The sequence below is a fragment of the Leptodactylus fuscus genome, chromosome 1, assembly GCF_031893055.1.
Source record: "Leptodactylus fuscus isolate aLepFus1 chromosome 1, aLepFus1.hap2, whole genome shotgun sequence".
NCBI classification, from domain to species: Eukaryota; Metazoa; Chordata; class Amphibia; order Anura; family Leptodactylidae; genus Leptodactylus; species Leptodactylus fuscus.
The window spans coordinates 239,828,146-239,844,422 of NC_134265.1; the positions used below are offsets into that span (position 1 = coordinate 239,828,146).

Below are 16,277 nucleotides of genomic sequence, written 5' to 3' on the forward strand. Positions count from 1 at the left end.
AGTGTTTAATCCTATTTCCAGCACAGATCATCTAGGGTGCTAATAGTTACAGAATAATGTTAAAATTCGATTGTACATTTGCAGTTTTGGAATTAAGCAAAAATCTAAAAAATCCAAACAAAAGTGTCAAACTCTTACGATCAACATGATACATATGTGAATGATACATACTTTTCAAAAAAATTCTCCGCCTGAACAGGGACTTGAACCCTGGACCCTCAGATTAAAAGTCTGATGCTCTACCGACTGAGCTATCCAGGCTCTACAGAATATAACTCTGTACCTCAAATCGGAATTAATGTGCATGTGAATAGATCTGCTTTAAGAGAGAGTGTTCAATTATGGTTTCATGGGTGATTCTAGAATATGCAAAGTGTTTAATCCTATTTCCAGCACAGATCATCTAGGGTGCTAATAGTTACAGAATAATGTTAAAATTCGATTGTACATTTGCAGTTTTGGCATTAAGCAAAAATCTAAAAAATCCAAACAAAAGTGTCAAACTCTTACGATCAACATGATACGTATGTGAATGATACATACTTTTCAAAAAAATTCTCCGCCTGAACAGGGACTTGAACCCTGGACCCTCAGATTAAAAGTCTGATGCTCTACCGACTGAGCTATCCAGGCTCTACAGAATATAACACTGTACCTCAAATCGGAATTAATGTGCATGTGAATAGATCTGCTTTAAGAGAGAGTGTTCAATTATGGTTTCATGGGTGATTCTAGAATATGCAAAGTGTTTAATCCTATTTCCAGCACAGATCATCTAGGGTGCTAATAGTTACAGAATAATGTTAAAATTCGATTGTACATTTGCAGTTTTGGCATTAAGCAAAAATCTAAAAAATCCAAACAAAAGTGTCAAACTCTTACGATCAACATGATACGTATGTGAATGATACATACTTTTCAAAAAAATTCTCCGCCTGAACAGGGACTTGAACCCTGGACCCTCAGATTAAAAGTCTGATGCTCTACCGACTGAGCTATCCAGGCTACAAAAATAATAATACTGTTCCTCAACTCGGAATTAATGTACATGTGAATAGATCTGCTTTACAAGAGAGTGTTCAATTATGGTTTTATGGGTGATTCTAGAATATGCAAAGTGTATATCCTATTTCCAGCATAGATCATCTGGGGTGCTAATATTTACAGAATAATGTTAAAATTCGATTGTACATTTGCAGTTTTGGCATTAAGCAAAAATCTAGAAAATCCAAACAAAAGTGTCAAACTCTTATGATCATGATGATACGTATGTGAATGATACATACTTTTCAAAAAAAAATTCTCTGCCTGAACAGGGACTTGAACCCTGGACCCTCAGATTAAAAGTCTGATGCTCTACCGACTGAGCTATCCAGGCCCTCCGATATATAATGCTGTACCCCAAATTGGAATTAATGTACATAAGAATACATCTCCTTTAAGTGAGAGTGTTCAATTAGGGATTTATGGGTTATTCTAGAATATGCAAAGTGTATATCCTATTTCCAGCATAGATCATCTGGAATGCTAATATTTACAGAATAATGGTAAAAGTCGATTGTACATTTGCAGTTTTGGCATTAAGCAAAAATCTAGAAAATCCAAACAAAAGTGTCAATCTCTTAATATCAACATGATACGTATGTGAATGATACATACTTTTCAAAAAAATTCTCCGCCTGAACAGGGACTTGAAACCTGGACCCTCAGATTAAAAGTCTGATGCTCTACCAACTGAGCTATCCAGGCTCTACAGAATATAATACTGTACCTCAAATCGGAATTAATGTGCATGTGAATACATCTGCTTTAAGCGAGAGTGTTCAATTATGGTTTTATGGGAGATTCTAGAATATGCAAAGTGTCTAATCCTATTTCCAGCATAGATCATCTAGGTAGCTAATAGTTACAGAATAATGGTAAAATTCGATTGTACATTTGCAGTTTTGGCATTAAGCAAAAATCTAAAAAATCCAAACAAAAGTGTCAAACTCTTACGATCAACATGATACGTATGAAAATGATGCAAACTTTTCAAAGCAACTCTCTGCCTGAACAGGAACCTGAACCCTAGACCCTCAGATTAAAAGTCTGATGCTCTACCGACTGAGCTATCCAGGCTCTACAAAATTTAACACTGTACCTCAAATCGGAATTAATGAACATGTGAATAGATCTGCTTTAAGAGAGAGTGTTCAATTATGGTTTTATGGGTGATTCTAGAATATGCAAAGTGTCTAATCCTATTTCCAGCATAGATCATCTAGGGTGCTAAAAGTTACAGACTAATGGTAAAATTCGATTGTACATTTGCAGTTTTGGCATTAAGCAAAAATCTAGAAAATCCAAACAAAAGTGTCAAACTCTTACGATCAACATGATACGTATGAGAATGATGCAAACTTTTCAAAGCAACTTTCTGCCTTAACAGGAACCTGAACCCTAGACCCTCAGATTAAAAGTCTGATGCTCTACCGACTGAGCTATCCAGGCTCTACAAAATTTAATACTGTACATCAAATCGGAATTAATGTACATGTGAATAGATCTGCTTTAAGAGAGAGTGTTCAATTATGGTTTTATGGGTGATTCTAGAATATGCAAAGTGTCTAATCCTATTTCCAGAATAGATCATCTAGGGTGCTAATAGTTACAGAATAATGGTAAAATTCGATTGTACATTTGCAGTTTTGGCATTAAGCAAAAATCTAGAAAATCCAAACAAAATTTTCAAACCGTTTTGATCAACATCATACGTATGTGAATGATGCATACTTTTCAAAGCAACTCTCCGCCTGAACAGGGACTTGAACCCTGGACCCTCAGATTAAAAGATCGATGCTCTACCGACTGAGCTATCCAGGCTCTAAAAAATGTAATACTGTACCTCAAATCGGAATTAATGTACATGTGAATAGATCTGCTTTACGAGAGAGTGTTCAATTATGGTTTTATGGGTGATTCTAGAATATGCAAAGTGTCTAATCCTATTTCCAGCATAGATCGTCTAGGGTGCTAATAGTTACAGAATAATGGTAAAATTCGATTGTACATTTGCAGTTTTGGCATTATGCAAAAATCTAGAAAATCCAAACAAAAGTTTCAAACTTTTTTGATCAACATCATACATATATGAATGATGCATACTTTTCAAAGCAACTTCTCCGCCTGAACAGGGACTTGAACCCTGGACCCTCAGATTAAAAGTCTGATGCTCTACCGACTGAGCTATCCAGGCTCTCCAAAACATAATGCTGTACCCCAAATCGGAATTAATGTACATAAGAATACATCTCCTTTAAGTGAGAGTGTTCAATTAGGGATTCATGGGTGATTCTAGAATATGCAAAGTGTCTAATCCTATTTCCAGCATAGATCATCTAGGGTGCTAATAGTTACAGAATAATGGTAAAAGTCGATTGTACATTTGCAGTTTTGGCATTAAGCAAAAATCTAGAAAATGCAAACAAAAGAGTCAAACTCTTACGATCATGATGATACGTATGTGAATGATGCATACTTTTCCAAAGAAATTCTTCGCCTGAACAGGGACTTGAACCCTGGACCCTCAGATTAAAAGTCTGATGCTCTACCAACTGAGCTATCCAGTTTCTCTAAAACATACTGCTGTACTCCAAATTGAAATTAATGTATATAAGAATAGATCTCCTTTAAGTGAGAGTGTTCAATTAGGGATTTATGGGTGATTCTAGAATATGAAAGTGTCTATCCTATTTCCAGCATAGATCATCTGGGGTGATAATATTTACAGAATAATGGTAAAAGTCGATTGTACATTTGCAGTTTTGGCATTAAGCAAAAATCTAGAAAATGCAAACAAAAGAGTCAAACTCTTAAGATCAACATGATACGTATGTGAATGATACATACTTTTCAAAAAAATTCTCCGCCTGAACAGGGACTTGAACCCTGGACCCTCAGATTAAAAGTCTGATGCTCTACCGACTGAGCTATCCAGGCTCTACGAAATAAAATACTGTACCTCAAATCGGAATTAATGTACATGTGAATAGATCTGCTTTAAGAGAGAGTTTTCAATTATGGTTTTATGGGTGATTCTAGAATATGCAAAGTGTCTAATCCTATTTCCAGCATAGATCATCTAGGGTGCTAATAGTTACAGAATAATGGTAAAAGTCGATTGTACATTTGCAGTTTTGGCATTAAGCAAAAATCTAGAAAATCCAAACAAAAGTGTCAAACTCTTACGATCAAGATGATACGAATGTGAATTATGCATACTTTTCAAAGCAATTCTCTGCCTGAACAGGGACTTGAACCCAGGACCCTCAGAATAAAAGACTGATGCTCTACCGACTGAGCTATCGAGGCCCTCCGAAATATGATGCTGTACCCCAAATCGGAATTAATGTACATAAGAATACATCTCCTTTAAGTGAGAGTGTTCAATTAGGGATTTATGGGTTATTCTAGAATATGCAAAGTGTCTATCCTATTTCCAGCATAGATCATCTGGGATGCTAATATTTACAGAATAATGGTAAAAGTCGATTGTACATTTGCAGTTTTGGCATTAAGCAAAAATCTAGAAAATCCAAACAAAAGTGTCAATCTCTTAATATCAACATGATACGTATGTGAATGATACATACTTTTCAAAGCAACTCTCCGCCTGAACAGGGACTTGAACCCTGGACCCTCAGATTAAAAGTTCGATGCTCTACCGACTGAGCTATCCAGGCTCTACAAAATATAATATTGTACCTCAAATCGGAATTAATGTACATGTGAATAGATCTGCTTTAAGAGAGAGTGTTCAATTATGGTTTCATGGGTGATTCTAGAATATGCAAAGTGTTTAATCCTATTTCCAGCACAGATCATCTAGGGTGCTAATAGTTGCAGAATAATGTTAAAATTCGATTGTACATTTGCAATTTTGGCATTAAGCAAAAATCTAAAAAATCCAAACAAAAGTGTCAAACTCTTACGATCAACATGATACGTATGTGAATGATACATACTTTTCAAAAACATTCTTTGCCTGAACAGGGACTTGAACCCTGGACCCTCAGATTAAAAGTCTGATGCTCTACCGACTGAGCTATCCAGGCTCTTAAAAATATAATACTAAACCTCAAATCGGAATTAATGTACATGTGAATAGATCTGCTTTACGAGAGAGTGTTCAATTATGGTTTTATGGGTGATTCTAGAATATGCAAAGTGTCTAATCCTATTTCCAGCATAGATCATCTAGGGTGCTAATAGTTACAGAATAATGGTAAAATTCGATTGTACATTTGCAGTTTTGGCATTAAGCAAAAATCTAGAAAATCCAAACAAAAGTTTCAAACTTTTATGATGAACATCATACGTATATGAATGATGCATACTTTTCAAAGCAACTTCTCCGCCTAAACAGGGACTTGAACCCTGGACCCTCAGATTAAAAGTCTGATGCTCTACCGACTGAGCTATCCAGGCTCTCCAAAACATAATGCTGTACCCCAAATCGGAATTAATGTACATAAGAATACATCTCCTTTAAGTGAGAGTGTTCAATTAGGGATTCATGGGTGATTCTAGAATATGCAAAGTGTCTAATCCTATTTCCAGCATAGATCATCTAGGGTGCTAATAGTTACAGAATAATGGTAAAAGTCGATTGTACATTTGCAGTTTTGGCATTAAGCAAAAATCTAGAAAATGCAAACAAAAGAGTCAAACTCTTACGATCATGATGATACGTATGTGAATGATGCATACTTTTCCAAAGAAATTCTTCGCCTGAACAGGGACTTGAACCCTGGACCCTCAGATTAAAAGTCTGATGCTCTACCAACTGAGCTATCCAGTTTCTCTAAAACATACTGCTGTACTCCAAATTGAAATTAATGTATATAAGAATAGATCTCCTTTAAGTGAGAGTGTTCAATTAGGGATTTATGGGTGATTCTAGAATATGAAAGTGTCTATCCTATTTCCAGCATAGATCATCTGGGGTGATAATATTTACAGAATAATGGTAAAAGTCGATTGTACATTTGCAGTTTTGGCATTAAGCAAAAATCTAGAAAATGCAAACAAAAGAGTCAAACTCTTAAGATCAACATGATACGTATGTGAATGATACATACTTTTCAAAAAAATTCTCCGCCTGAACAGGGACTTGAACCCTGGACCCTCAGATTAAAAGTCTGATGCTCTACCGACTGAGCTATCCAGGCTCTACGAAATAAAATACTGTACCTCAAATCGGAATTAATGTACATGTGAATAGATCTGCTTTAAGAGAGAGTTTTCAATTATGGTTTTATGGGTGATTCTAGAATATGCAAAGTGTCTAATCCTATTTCCAGCATAGATCATCTAGGGTGCTAATAGTTACAGAATAATGGTAAAATTCGATTGTACATTTGCAGTTTTGGCATTAAGCAAAAATCTAGAAAATCCATACAAAAGTTTCAAACTTTTATGATCAACATCATACGTATATGAATGATGCATACTTTTCAAAGCAACTTCTCCGCCTGAACAGGGACTTGAACCCTGGACCCTCAGATTAAAAGTCTGATGCTCTACCGACTGAGCTATCCAGGCTCTCTGAAACATAACGCTGTACCCCAAATTGGAATTAATGTATATAAGAATAGATCTCCTTTAAGTGAGAGTGTTCAATTAGGGATTTATGGGTGATTCTAGAATATGAAAGTGTCTATCCTATTTCCAGCATAGATCATCTGGGGTGATAATATTTACAGAATAATGGTAAAAGTCGATTGTACATTTGCAGTTTTGGCATTAAGCAAAAGTCTAGAAAATGCAAACAAAAGAGTCAAACTCTTAAGATCAACATGATACGTATGTGAATGATACATACTTTTCAAAAAAATTCTCCGCCTGAACAGGGACTTGAACCCTGGACCCTCAGATTAAAAGTCTGATGCTCTACCGACTGAGCTATCCAGGCTCTCCAAAACATAATGCTATACCCCAAATCGGAATTAATGTACATAAGAATACATCTCCTTTAAGTGAGAGTGTTCAATTAGGGATTCATGGGTGATTCTAGAATATGCAAAGTGTCTAATCCTATTTCCAGCATAGATCATCTAGGGTGCTAATAGTTACAGAATAATGGTAAAAGTCGATTGTACATTTGCAGTTTTGGCATTAAGCAAAAATCTAGAAAATCCAAACAAAAGTGTCAAACTCTTACGATCATGATGATACGTATGTGAATGATGCATACTTTTCCAAGAAATTCTTCGCCTGAACAGGGACTTTAAACCTGGACCCTCAAATTAAAAGTCTGATGCTCTACCGACTGAGCTATCCAGGCTCTCTGAAACATAATGCTGTACCCCAAATTGGAATTAATGTATATAAGAATAGATCTCCTTTAAGTGAGAGTGTTCAATTAGGGATTTATGGGTGATTCTAGAGTATGAAAGTGTCTATCCTATTTCCAGCATAGATCATCTGGGGTGATAATATTTACAGAATAATGGTAAAAGTCGATTGTACATTTGCAGTTTTGGCATTAAGCAAAAATCTAGAAAATCCAAACAAAAGTGTCAATCTCTTAATATCAACATGATACGTATGTGAATGATACATAATTTTCAAAAAAATTCTCCGCCTGAACAGGGACTTGAAGCCTGGACCCTCAGATTAAAAGTCTGATGTTCTACCGACTGAGCTATCCAGGCTCTAAAAAATAAAAATACTGTACCTCAAATCGGAATTAATGTACATGTGAATAGATCTGCTTTAAGAGAGAGTGTTCAATTATGGTTTTATGGGTGATTCTAGAATATGCAAAGTGTCTAATCCTATTTCCAGCATAGATCATCTAGGATGCTAAAAGTTACAGAATAATGGTAAAATTCGATTGTACATTTGCAGTTTTGGCATTAAGCAAAAATCTAGAAAATCCAAACAAAAGTTTCAAACTCTTTTGATCAACATCATACGTATGTGAATGATGCATACTTTTCAAAGCAACTCTCCGCCTGAACAGGGACTTGAACCCTGGACCCTCAGATTAAAAGTTCGATGCTTTACCGACTGAGCTATCCAGGATCTATAAAATATAATACTGTACCTCAAATCGGAATTAATGTACATGTGAATAGATCTGCTTTAAGCGAGAGTGTTCAATTATGGTTTTATGGGTGATTCTAGAATATGCAAAGTGTCTAATCCTATTTCCAGCATAGATCATCTAGGGTGCTAAAAGTTACAGAATAATGGTAAAATTCGATTGTACATTTGCAGTTTTGGCATTAAGCAAAAATCTAGAAAATCCAAACAAAAGTTTCAAACTCTTTTGATCAACATCATACGTATGTGAATGATGCATACTTTTCAAAGCAACTCTCCGCCTGAACAGGGACTTGAACCCTGGACCATCAGATTAAAAGTTCGATGCTTTACCGACTGAGCTATCCAGGGTCTACAAAATATAATACTGTACCTCAAATCGGAATTAATGTACATGTGAATAGATCTGCTTTAAGCGAGAGTGTTCAATTATGGTTTTATGGGTGATTCTAGAATATGCAAAGTGTCTAATCCTATTTCCAGCATAGACCATCTAGGGTGCTAAAAGTTACAGAATAATGGTAAAATTCGATTGTACATTTGCAGTTTTGGCATTAAGCAAAAATCTAGAAAATCCAAACAAAAGTTTCAAACTCTTTTGATCAACATCATACGTATGTGAATGATGCATACTTTTCAAAGCAACTCTCCGCCTGAACAGGGACTTGAACCCTGGACCCTCAGATTAAAAGATCGATGCTCTACCGACTGAGCTATCCAGGATCTACAAAATATAATACTGTACCTCAAATCGGAATTAATGTACATGTGAATAGATCTGCTTTAAGAGAGAGTGTTCAATTATGGTTTCATGGGTGATTCTAGAATATGCAAAGTGTTTAATCCTATTTCCAGCACAGATCATCTAGGGTGCTAATAGTTACAGAATAATGTTAAAATTCGATTGTACATTTGCAGTTTTGGCATTAAGCAAAAATCTAAAAAATCCAAACAAAAGTGTCAAACTCTTATGATCATGATGATACGTATGTGAATGATACATACTTTTCAAAAAAAGAATTCTCTGCCTGAACAGGGACTTGAACCCTGGACCCTCAGATTAAAAGTCTGATGCTCTACCGACTGAGCTATCCAGGCTCTAAAAAATAGAATACTGTACCTCAAATCGGAATTAATGTACATGTGAATAGATCTGCTTTACGAGAGAGTGTTCAATTATGGTTTTATGGGTGATTCTAGAATATGCAAAGTGTCTAATCCTATTTCCAGCATAGATCATCTAGAGTGCTAATAGTTACAGAATAATGGTAAAATTCGATTGTACATTTGCAGTTTTGGCATTAAGCAAAAATCTAGAAAATCCAAACAAAAGTTTCAAACTTTTACGATCAACATCATACGTATATGAATGATGCACACTTTTCAAAGCAACTTCTCCGCCTGAACAGGGACTTGAACCCTGGACCCTCAGATTAAAAGTCTGATGCTCTACCGACTGAGCTATCCAGGCTCTCCAAAACATAATGCTGTACCCCAAATCGGAATTAATGTACATAAGAATACATCTCCTTTAAGTGAGAGTGTTCAATTAGGGATTCATGGGTGATTCTAGAATATGCAAAGTGTCTAATCCTATTTCCAGCATAGATCATCTAGGGTGCTAATAGTTACAGAATAATGGTAAAAGTCGATTGTACATTTGCAGTTTTGGCATTAAGCAAAAATCTAGAAAATCCAAACAAAAGTGTCAAACTCTTATGATCATGATGATACGTATGTGAATGATGCATACTTTTCCAAGAAATTCTTCGCCTGAACAGGGACTTGAACCCTGGACCCTCAGATTAAAAGTCTGATGCTCTACCGACTGAGCTATCCAGGCTCTCTGAAACATAATGCTGTACCCCAAATTGGAATTAATGTATATAAGAATAGATCTCCTTTAAGTGAGAGTGTTCAATTAGGGATTTATGGGTGATTCTAGAATATGAAAGTGTCTATACTATTTCCAGCATAGATCATCTGGGGTGATAATATTTACAGAATAATGGTAAAAGTCGATTGTACATTTGCAGTTTTGGCATTAAGCAAAAATCTAAAAAATGCAAACAAAAGTCTCAAACTCTTAATATCAACATGATACGTATGTGAATGATACATATTTTTCAAAAAAATTCTCTGCCTGAACAGGGACTTGAACCATGGACCCTAAGATTAAAAGTCTGATGCTCTACCGACTGAGATATCCAGGCTCTACAGAATATAACACTGTACCTCAAATCGGAATTAATGTGCATGTGAATAGCTCTGCTTTAAGAGAGAGTGTTCAATTATGGTTTTATGGGTGATTCTAGAATATGCAAAGTGTCTAATCCTATTTCCAGCATAGATCATCTAGGGTGCTAAAAGTTACAGAATAATGGTAAAATTCGATTGTACATTTGCAGTTTTGGCATTAAGCAAAAATCTAGAAAATCCAAACAAAAGGTTCAAACTCTTTTGATCAACATCATACGTATGTGAATGATGCATACTTTTCAAAGCAACTCTCCGCCTGATCAGGGACTTGAACCCTGGACCCTCAGATTAAAAGTTCGATGCTCTACCGACTGAGCTATCCAGGCTCTACAAAATATAATACTGTACCTCAAATCGGAATTAATGTACATGTGAATAGATCTGCTTTAAGAGAGAGTGTTCAATTATGGTTTCATGGGTGATTCTAGAATATGCAAAGTGTTTAATCCTATTTCCAGCACAGATCATATAGGGTGCTAATAGTTACAGAATAATGTTAAAATTCGATTGTACATTTGCAGTTTTGGCATTAAGCAAAAATCTAAAAAATCCAAACAAAAGTGTCAAACTCTTACGATCAACATGATACGTATGTGAATGATACATTCTTTTCAAAAAAATTCTCCGCCTGAAAAGAGACTTGAACCCTGGACCCTCAGATTAAAAGTCTGATGCTCTACCGACTGAGCTATCCAGGCTCTAAAAAATATAATACTGTACCTCAAATCGGAATTAATGTACATGTGAATAGATCTGCTTTACGAGAGAGTGTTCAATTATGGTTTTATGGGTGATTCTAGAATATGCAAAGTGTCTAATTCTATTTCCAGCATAGATAATCTAGGGTGCTAATAGTTACAGAATAATGGTAAAATTCGATTGTACATTTGCAGTTTTGGCATTAAGCAAAAATCTAGAAAATCCAAACAAAAGTTCCAAACTTTTATGATGAACATCATACGTATATGAATGATGCATACTTTTCAAAGCAACTTCTACGCCTGAACAGGGACTTGAACCCTGGACCCTCAGATTAAAAGTCTGATGCTCTACCGACTGAGCTATCCAGGCTCTCCAAAACATAATGCTGTACCCCAAATTGGAATTAATGTACATAAGAATACATCTCCTTTAAGTGAGAGTGTTCAATTAGGGATTCATGGGTGATTCTAGAATATGCAAAGTGTCTAATCCTATTTCCAGCACAGATCATCTAGGGTGCTAATAGTTACAGAATAATGGTAAAAGTTGATTGTACATTTGCAGTTTTGGCATTAAGCAAAAATCTAGAAAATCCAAACAAAAGTGTCAAACTCTTACGATCATGATGATACGTATGTGAATGATGCATACTTTTCCAAGAAATTCTTCGCCTGAACAGGGACTTGAACCCTGGACCCTCAGATTAAAAGTCTGATGCTCTACCGACTGAGCTATCCAGGCTCTCTGAAACATAATGCTGTACCCCAAATTGGAATTAATGTATATAGGAATAGATCTCCTTTAAGTGAGAGTGTTCAATTAGGAATTTATGGGTGATTCTAGAATATGAAAGTGTCTATCCTATTTCCAGCATAGATCATCTGGGGTGATAATATTTACAGAATAATGGTAGAAGTCGATTGTACATTTGCAGTTTTGGCATTAAGCAAAAATCTAGAAAATCCAAACAAAAGTGTCAATCTCTTAATATCAACATGATACGTATGTGAATGATACATAATTTTCAAAAAAATTCTCCGCCTGAACAGGGACTTGAAGCCTGGACCCTCAGATTAAAAGTCTGATGTTCTACCGACTGAGCTATCCAGGATCTACAAAATATAATACTGTACCTCAAATCGGAATTAATGTACATGTGAATAGATCTGCTTTAAGAGAGAGTGTTCAATTATGGTTTCATGGGTGATTCTAGAATATGCAAAGTGTTTAATCCTATTTCCAGCACAGATCATCTAGGGTGCTAATAGTTACAGAATAATGTTAAAATTCGATTGTACATTTGCAGTTTTGGCATTAAGCAAAAATCTAAAAAATCCAAACAAATGTGTCAAACTCTTATGATCATGATGATACGTATGTGAATGATACATACTTTTCAAAAAAAAATTCTCTGCCTGAACAGGGACTTGAACCCTGGACCCTCAGATTAAAAGTCTGATGCTCTACCGACTGAGCTATCCAGGCTCTAAAAAATAGAATACTGTACCTCAAATCGGAATTAATGTACATGTGAATAGATCTGCTTTACGAGAGAGTGTTCAATTATGGTTTTATGGGTGATTCTAGAATATGCAAAGTGTCTAATCCTATTTCCAGCATAGATCATCTAGAGTGCTAATAGTTACAGAATAATGGTAAAATTCGATTGTACATTTGCAGTTTTGGCATTAAGCAAAAATCTAGAAAATCCAAACAAAAGTTTCAAACTTTTACGATCAACATCATACGTATATGAATGATGCACACTTTTCAAAGCAACTTCTCCGCCTGAACAGGGACTTGAACCCTGGACCCTCAGATTAAAAGTCTGATGCTCTACCGACTGAGCTATCCAGGCTCTCCAAAACATAATGCTGTACCCCAAATCGGAATTAATGTACATAAGAATACATCTCCTTTAAGTGAGAGTGTTCAATTAGGGATTCATGGGTGATTCTAGAATATGCAAAGTGTCTAATCCTATTTCCAGCATAGATCATCTAGGGTGCTAATAGTTACGGAATAATGGTAAAAGTCGATTGTACATTTGCAGTTTTGGCATTAAGCAAAAATCTAGAAAATCCAAACAAAAGTGTCAAACTCTTACGATCATGATGATACGTATGTAAATGATGCATACTTTTCCAAGAAATTCTTCGCCTGAACAGGGACTTGAAACCTGGACCCTCAGATTAAAAGTCTAATGCTCTACCGACTGAGCTATCCAAGCTCTACAAAATAAAATACTGTACCTCAAATCGGAATTAATGTACATGTGAATAGATCTGCTTTAAGAGAGAGTTTTCAATTATGGTTTTATGGGTGATTCTAGAATATGCAAAGTGTCTAATCCTATTTCCAGCATAGATCATCTAGGGTGCTAATAGTTACAGAATAATGTTAAAATTCGATTGTACATTTGCAGTTTTGGCATTAAGCAAAAATCTAAAAAATCCAAACAAAAGCGTGAAACTCTTACGATCAACATGATACGTATGAGAATGATGCACTCTTTTCAAAGCAACTCTCCGCCTGAACAGGAACCTGAACCCTGGACCCCCAGATTAAAAGTCTGATGCTCTACCGACTGAGCTATCCAGGCTCTCCAAAACATAATGCTGTACCCCAAATCGGAATTAATGTACATAAGAATACATCTCCTTTAAGTGAGAGTGTTCAATTAGGGATTTATGGGTTATTCTAGAATATGCAAAGTGTCTATCCTATTTCCAGCATAGATCATCTGGGATGCTAATATTTACAGAATAATGGTAAAAGTCGATTGTACATTTGCAGTTTTGGCATTAAGTAAAAATCTAGAAAATCCAAACAAAAATGTCAATCTCTTAATATCAACATGATACGTATGTGAATGATACATACTTTTCAAAAAAATTCTCCGCCTGAACAGGGACTTGAACCGTGGACCCTCAGATTAAAAGTCTGATGCTCTACCGACTGAGCTATCCAGGCTCTAAAAAATATAATACTGTACCTCAAATCGAAATTAATGTACATGTGAATAGATCTGCTTTACGAGAGAGTGTTCAGGTATGGTTTTATGGGTGATTCTAGAATATGCAAAGTGTCTAATCCTATTTCCAGCATAGATCATCTAGGGTGCTAATAGTTACAGAATAATGGTAAAATTCGATTGTACATTTGCAGTTTTGGCATTAAGCAAAAATCTAGAAAATCCATACAAAAATTTCAAACTTTTATGATGAACATCATACGTATATGAATGATGCATACTTTTCAAAGCAACTTCTCCGCCTGAACAGGGACTTGAACCCTGGACCCTCACATTAAAAGTCTGATGCTCTACCGACTGAGCTATCCAGGCTCTCCAAAACATAATGCTGTACCCCAAATCGGAATTAATGAACATAAGAATACATCTCCTTTAAGTGAGAGTGGTCAATTAGGGATTCATGGGTGATTCTAGAATATGCAAAGTGTCTAATCCTATTTCCAGCATAGATCATCTAGGGTGCTAATAGTTACAGAATAATGGTAAAAGTCGATTGTACATTTGCAGTTTTGGCATTAAGCAAAAATCTAGAAAATCCAAACAAAAGTGTCAAACTCTTACGACCATAATGATACGTATGTGAATGATGCATACTTTTCCAAGTAATTCTTTGCCTGAACAGGGACTTGAACCCTGGACCCTCAGATTAAAAGTCTGATGCTCTACCGACTGAGCTATCCAGGCTCTCTGAAACATAATGCTGTACCCCAAATTGGAATTAATGTATATAAGAATAGATCTCCTTTAAGTGAGAGTGTTCAATTAGGGATTTATGGGTGATTCTAGAATATGAAAGTGTCTATCCTATTTCCAGCATAGATCATCTGGGGTGATAATATTTACAGAATAATGGTAAAAGTCGATTGTACATTTGCAGTTTTGGCATTAAGCAAAAGTCTAGAAAATGCAAACAAAAGAGTCAAACTCTTAAGATCAACATGATACGTATGTGAATGATACATACTTTTCAAAAAAATTCTCCGCCTGAACAGGGACTTGAACCCTGGACCCTCAGATTAAAAGTCTGATGCTCTACCGACTGAGCTATCCAGGCTCTAAAAAATTTAATACTGTACCTCAAATCGGAATTAATGTACATGTGAATAGATCTGCTTTACGAGAGAGTGTTCAATTATGGTTTTATGGGTGATTCTAGAATATGCAAAGTGTCTAATCCTATTTCCAGCATAGATCATCTATGGTGCTAAAAGTTACAGAATAATGGTAAAATTCGATTGTACATTTGCAGTTTTGGCATTAAGGAAAAATCTAGAAAATCCAAACAAAAGTTTCATACTCATTTGATCAACATCATACGTATGTGAATGATGCATACTTTTCAAAGCAACTCTCCGCCTGAACAGGGACTTGAACCCTGGACCCTCAGATTAAAAGTTCGATGCTCTACCGACTGAGCTATCCAGGATCTACAAAATATAATACTGTACCTCAAATCGAAATTAATGTACATGTGAATAGATCTGCTTTAAGAGAGAGTGTTCAATTATGGTTTCATAGATGATTCTAGAATATGCAAAGTGTTTAATCCTATTTCCAGCACAGATCATCTAGGGTGCTAAAAGTTACAGAATAATGTTAAAATTCGATTGTACATTTGCAGTTTTGGCATTAAGCAAAAATCTAAAAAATCCAAACAAAAGTGTCAAACTCTTACGATCATGATGATACGTATGTGAATGATGCATACTTTTCCAAGAAATTCTTCGCCTGAACAGGGACTTGAAACCTGGACCCTCAGATTAAAAGTCTGATGCTCTACCGACTGAGCTATCCAGGCTCTCTGAAACATAATGCTGTACCTCAAATTGGAATTAATGTATATAAGAATAGATCTCCTTTAAGTGAGAGTGTTCAATTAGGGATTTATTTGTTATTCTAGAATATGAAAGTGTCTACCCTATTTCCAGCATAGATCATCTGGGTGATAATATTTACAGAATAATGGTAAAAGTCGATTGTACATTTGCAGTTTTGGCATTAAGCAAAAATCTAAAAAATGCAAACAAAAGTCTCAAACTCTTAAGATCAACATGATACGTATGTGAATGATACATACTTTTCAAAAAAATTCTCCGCCTGAACAGGAACTTGAACCCTGGACCCTCAGATTAAAAGTCTGATGCTCTACCGACTGAGCTATCCAGGCTCTACAGAATATAATACTGTACCT

The 16,277-nt window shown here is 35.7% G+C and overlaps 19 non-coding genes across 19 annotated transcripts; all 19 read right to left on the reverse strand.

Annotated features, from left to right (window-relative positions):
* Window positions 1–188: 188 nt before the first annotated feature.
* TRNAK-UUU (transfer RNA lysine (anticodon UUU)) lies at window positions 189–261 on the reverse strand. Its single transcript has one exon. It is a non-coding gene; the product is annotated as a tRNA-Lys (tRNA).
* A 299-nt stretch (window positions 262–560) lies between these two features.
* TRNAK-UUU (transfer RNA lysine (anticodon UUU)) lies at window positions 561–633 on the reverse strand. Its single transcript has one exon. It is a non-coding gene; the product is annotated as a tRNA-Lys (tRNA).
* Window positions 634–932: 299 nt separating this feature from the next.
* Window positions 933–1,005, reverse strand: TRNAK-UUU (transfer RNA lysine (anticodon UUU)). Its single transcript has one exon. It is a non-coding gene; the product is annotated as a tRNA-Lys (tRNA).
* A 300-nt stretch (window positions 1,006–1,305) lies between these two features.
* Window positions 1,306–1,378, reverse strand: TRNAK-UUU (transfer RNA lysine (anticodon UUU)). Its single transcript has one exon. It is a non-coding gene; the product is annotated as a tRNA-Lys (tRNA).
* A 1,787-nt stretch (window positions 1,379–3,165) lies between these two features.
* Window positions 3,166–3,238, reverse strand: TRNAK-UUU (transfer RNA lysine (anticodon UUU)). Its single transcript has one exon. It is a non-coding gene; the product is annotated as a tRNA-Lys (tRNA).
* A 670-nt stretch (window positions 3,239–3,908) lies between these two features.
* TRNAK-UUU (transfer RNA lysine (anticodon UUU)) lies at window positions 3,909–3,981 on the reverse strand. The gene has a single exon. It is a non-coding gene; the product is annotated as a tRNA-Lys (tRNA).
* Window positions 3,982–5,023: 1,042 nt separating this feature from the next.
* Window positions 5,024–5,096, reverse strand: TRNAK-UUU (transfer RNA lysine (anticodon UUU)). Its single transcript has one exon. It is a non-coding gene; the product is annotated as a tRNA-Lys (tRNA).
* A 1,043-nt stretch (window positions 5,097–6,139) lies between these two features.
* Window positions 6,140–6,212, reverse strand: TRNAK-UUU (transfer RNA lysine (anticodon UUU)). Its single transcript has one exon. It is a non-coding gene; the product is annotated as a tRNA-Lys (tRNA).
* A 300-nt stretch (window positions 6,213–6,512) lies between these two features.
* Window positions 6,513–6,585, reverse strand: TRNAK-UUU (transfer RNA lysine (anticodon UUU)). The gene has a single exon. It is a non-coding gene; the product is annotated as a tRNA-Lys (tRNA).
* A 297-nt stretch (window positions 6,586–6,882) lies between these two features.
* Window positions 6,883–6,955, reverse strand: TRNAK-UUU (transfer RNA lysine (anticodon UUU)). The gene has a single exon. It is a non-coding gene; the product is annotated as a tRNA-Lys (tRNA).
* Window positions 6,956–9,116: 2,161 nt separating this feature from the next.
* TRNAK-UUU (transfer RNA lysine (anticodon UUU)) lies at window positions 9,117–9,189 on the reverse strand. The gene has a single exon. It is a non-coding gene; the product is annotated as a tRNA-Lys (tRNA).
* A 300-nt stretch (window positions 9,190–9,489) lies between these two features.
* On the reverse strand, window positions 9,490–9,562 carry TRNAK-UUU (transfer RNA lysine (anticodon UUU)). The gene has a single exon. It is a non-coding gene; the product is annotated as a tRNA-Lys (tRNA).
* A 299-nt stretch (window positions 9,563–9,861) lies between these two features.
* Window positions 9,862–9,934, reverse strand: TRNAK-UUU (transfer RNA lysine (anticodon UUU)). The gene has a single exon. It is a non-coding gene; the product is annotated as a tRNA-Lys (tRNA).
* A 1,414-nt stretch (window positions 9,935–11,348) lies between these two features.
* TRNAK-UUU (transfer RNA lysine (anticodon UUU)) lies at window positions 11,349–11,421 on the reverse strand. Its single transcript has one exon. It is a non-coding gene; the product is annotated as a tRNA-Lys (tRNA).
* Window positions 11,422–11,720: 299 nt separating this feature from the next.
* TRNAK-UUU (transfer RNA lysine (anticodon UUU)) lies at window positions 11,721–11,793 on the reverse strand. Its single transcript has one exon. It is a non-coding gene; the product is annotated as a tRNA-Lys (tRNA).
* A 671-nt stretch (window positions 11,794–12,464) lies between these two features.
* TRNAK-UUU (transfer RNA lysine (anticodon UUU)) lies at window positions 12,465–12,537 on the reverse strand. The gene has a single exon. It is a non-coding gene; the product is annotated as a tRNA-Lys (tRNA).
* Window positions 12,538–12,837: 300 nt separating this feature from the next.
* Window positions 12,838–12,910, reverse strand: TRNAK-UUU (transfer RNA lysine (anticodon UUU)). The gene has a single exon. It is a non-coding gene; the product is annotated as a tRNA-Lys (tRNA).
* Window positions 12,911–14,697: 1,787 nt separating this feature from the next.
* On the reverse strand, window positions 14,698–14,770 carry TRNAK-UUU (transfer RNA lysine (anticodon UUU)). The gene has a single exon. It is a non-coding gene; the product is annotated as a tRNA-Lys (tRNA).
* A 297-nt stretch (window positions 14,771–15,067) lies between these two features.
* Window positions 15,068–15,140, reverse strand: TRNAK-UUU (transfer RNA lysine (anticodon UUU)). Its single transcript has one exon. It is a non-coding gene; the product is annotated as a tRNA-Lys (tRNA).
* Window positions 15,141–16,277: the final 1,137 nt, after the last annotated feature.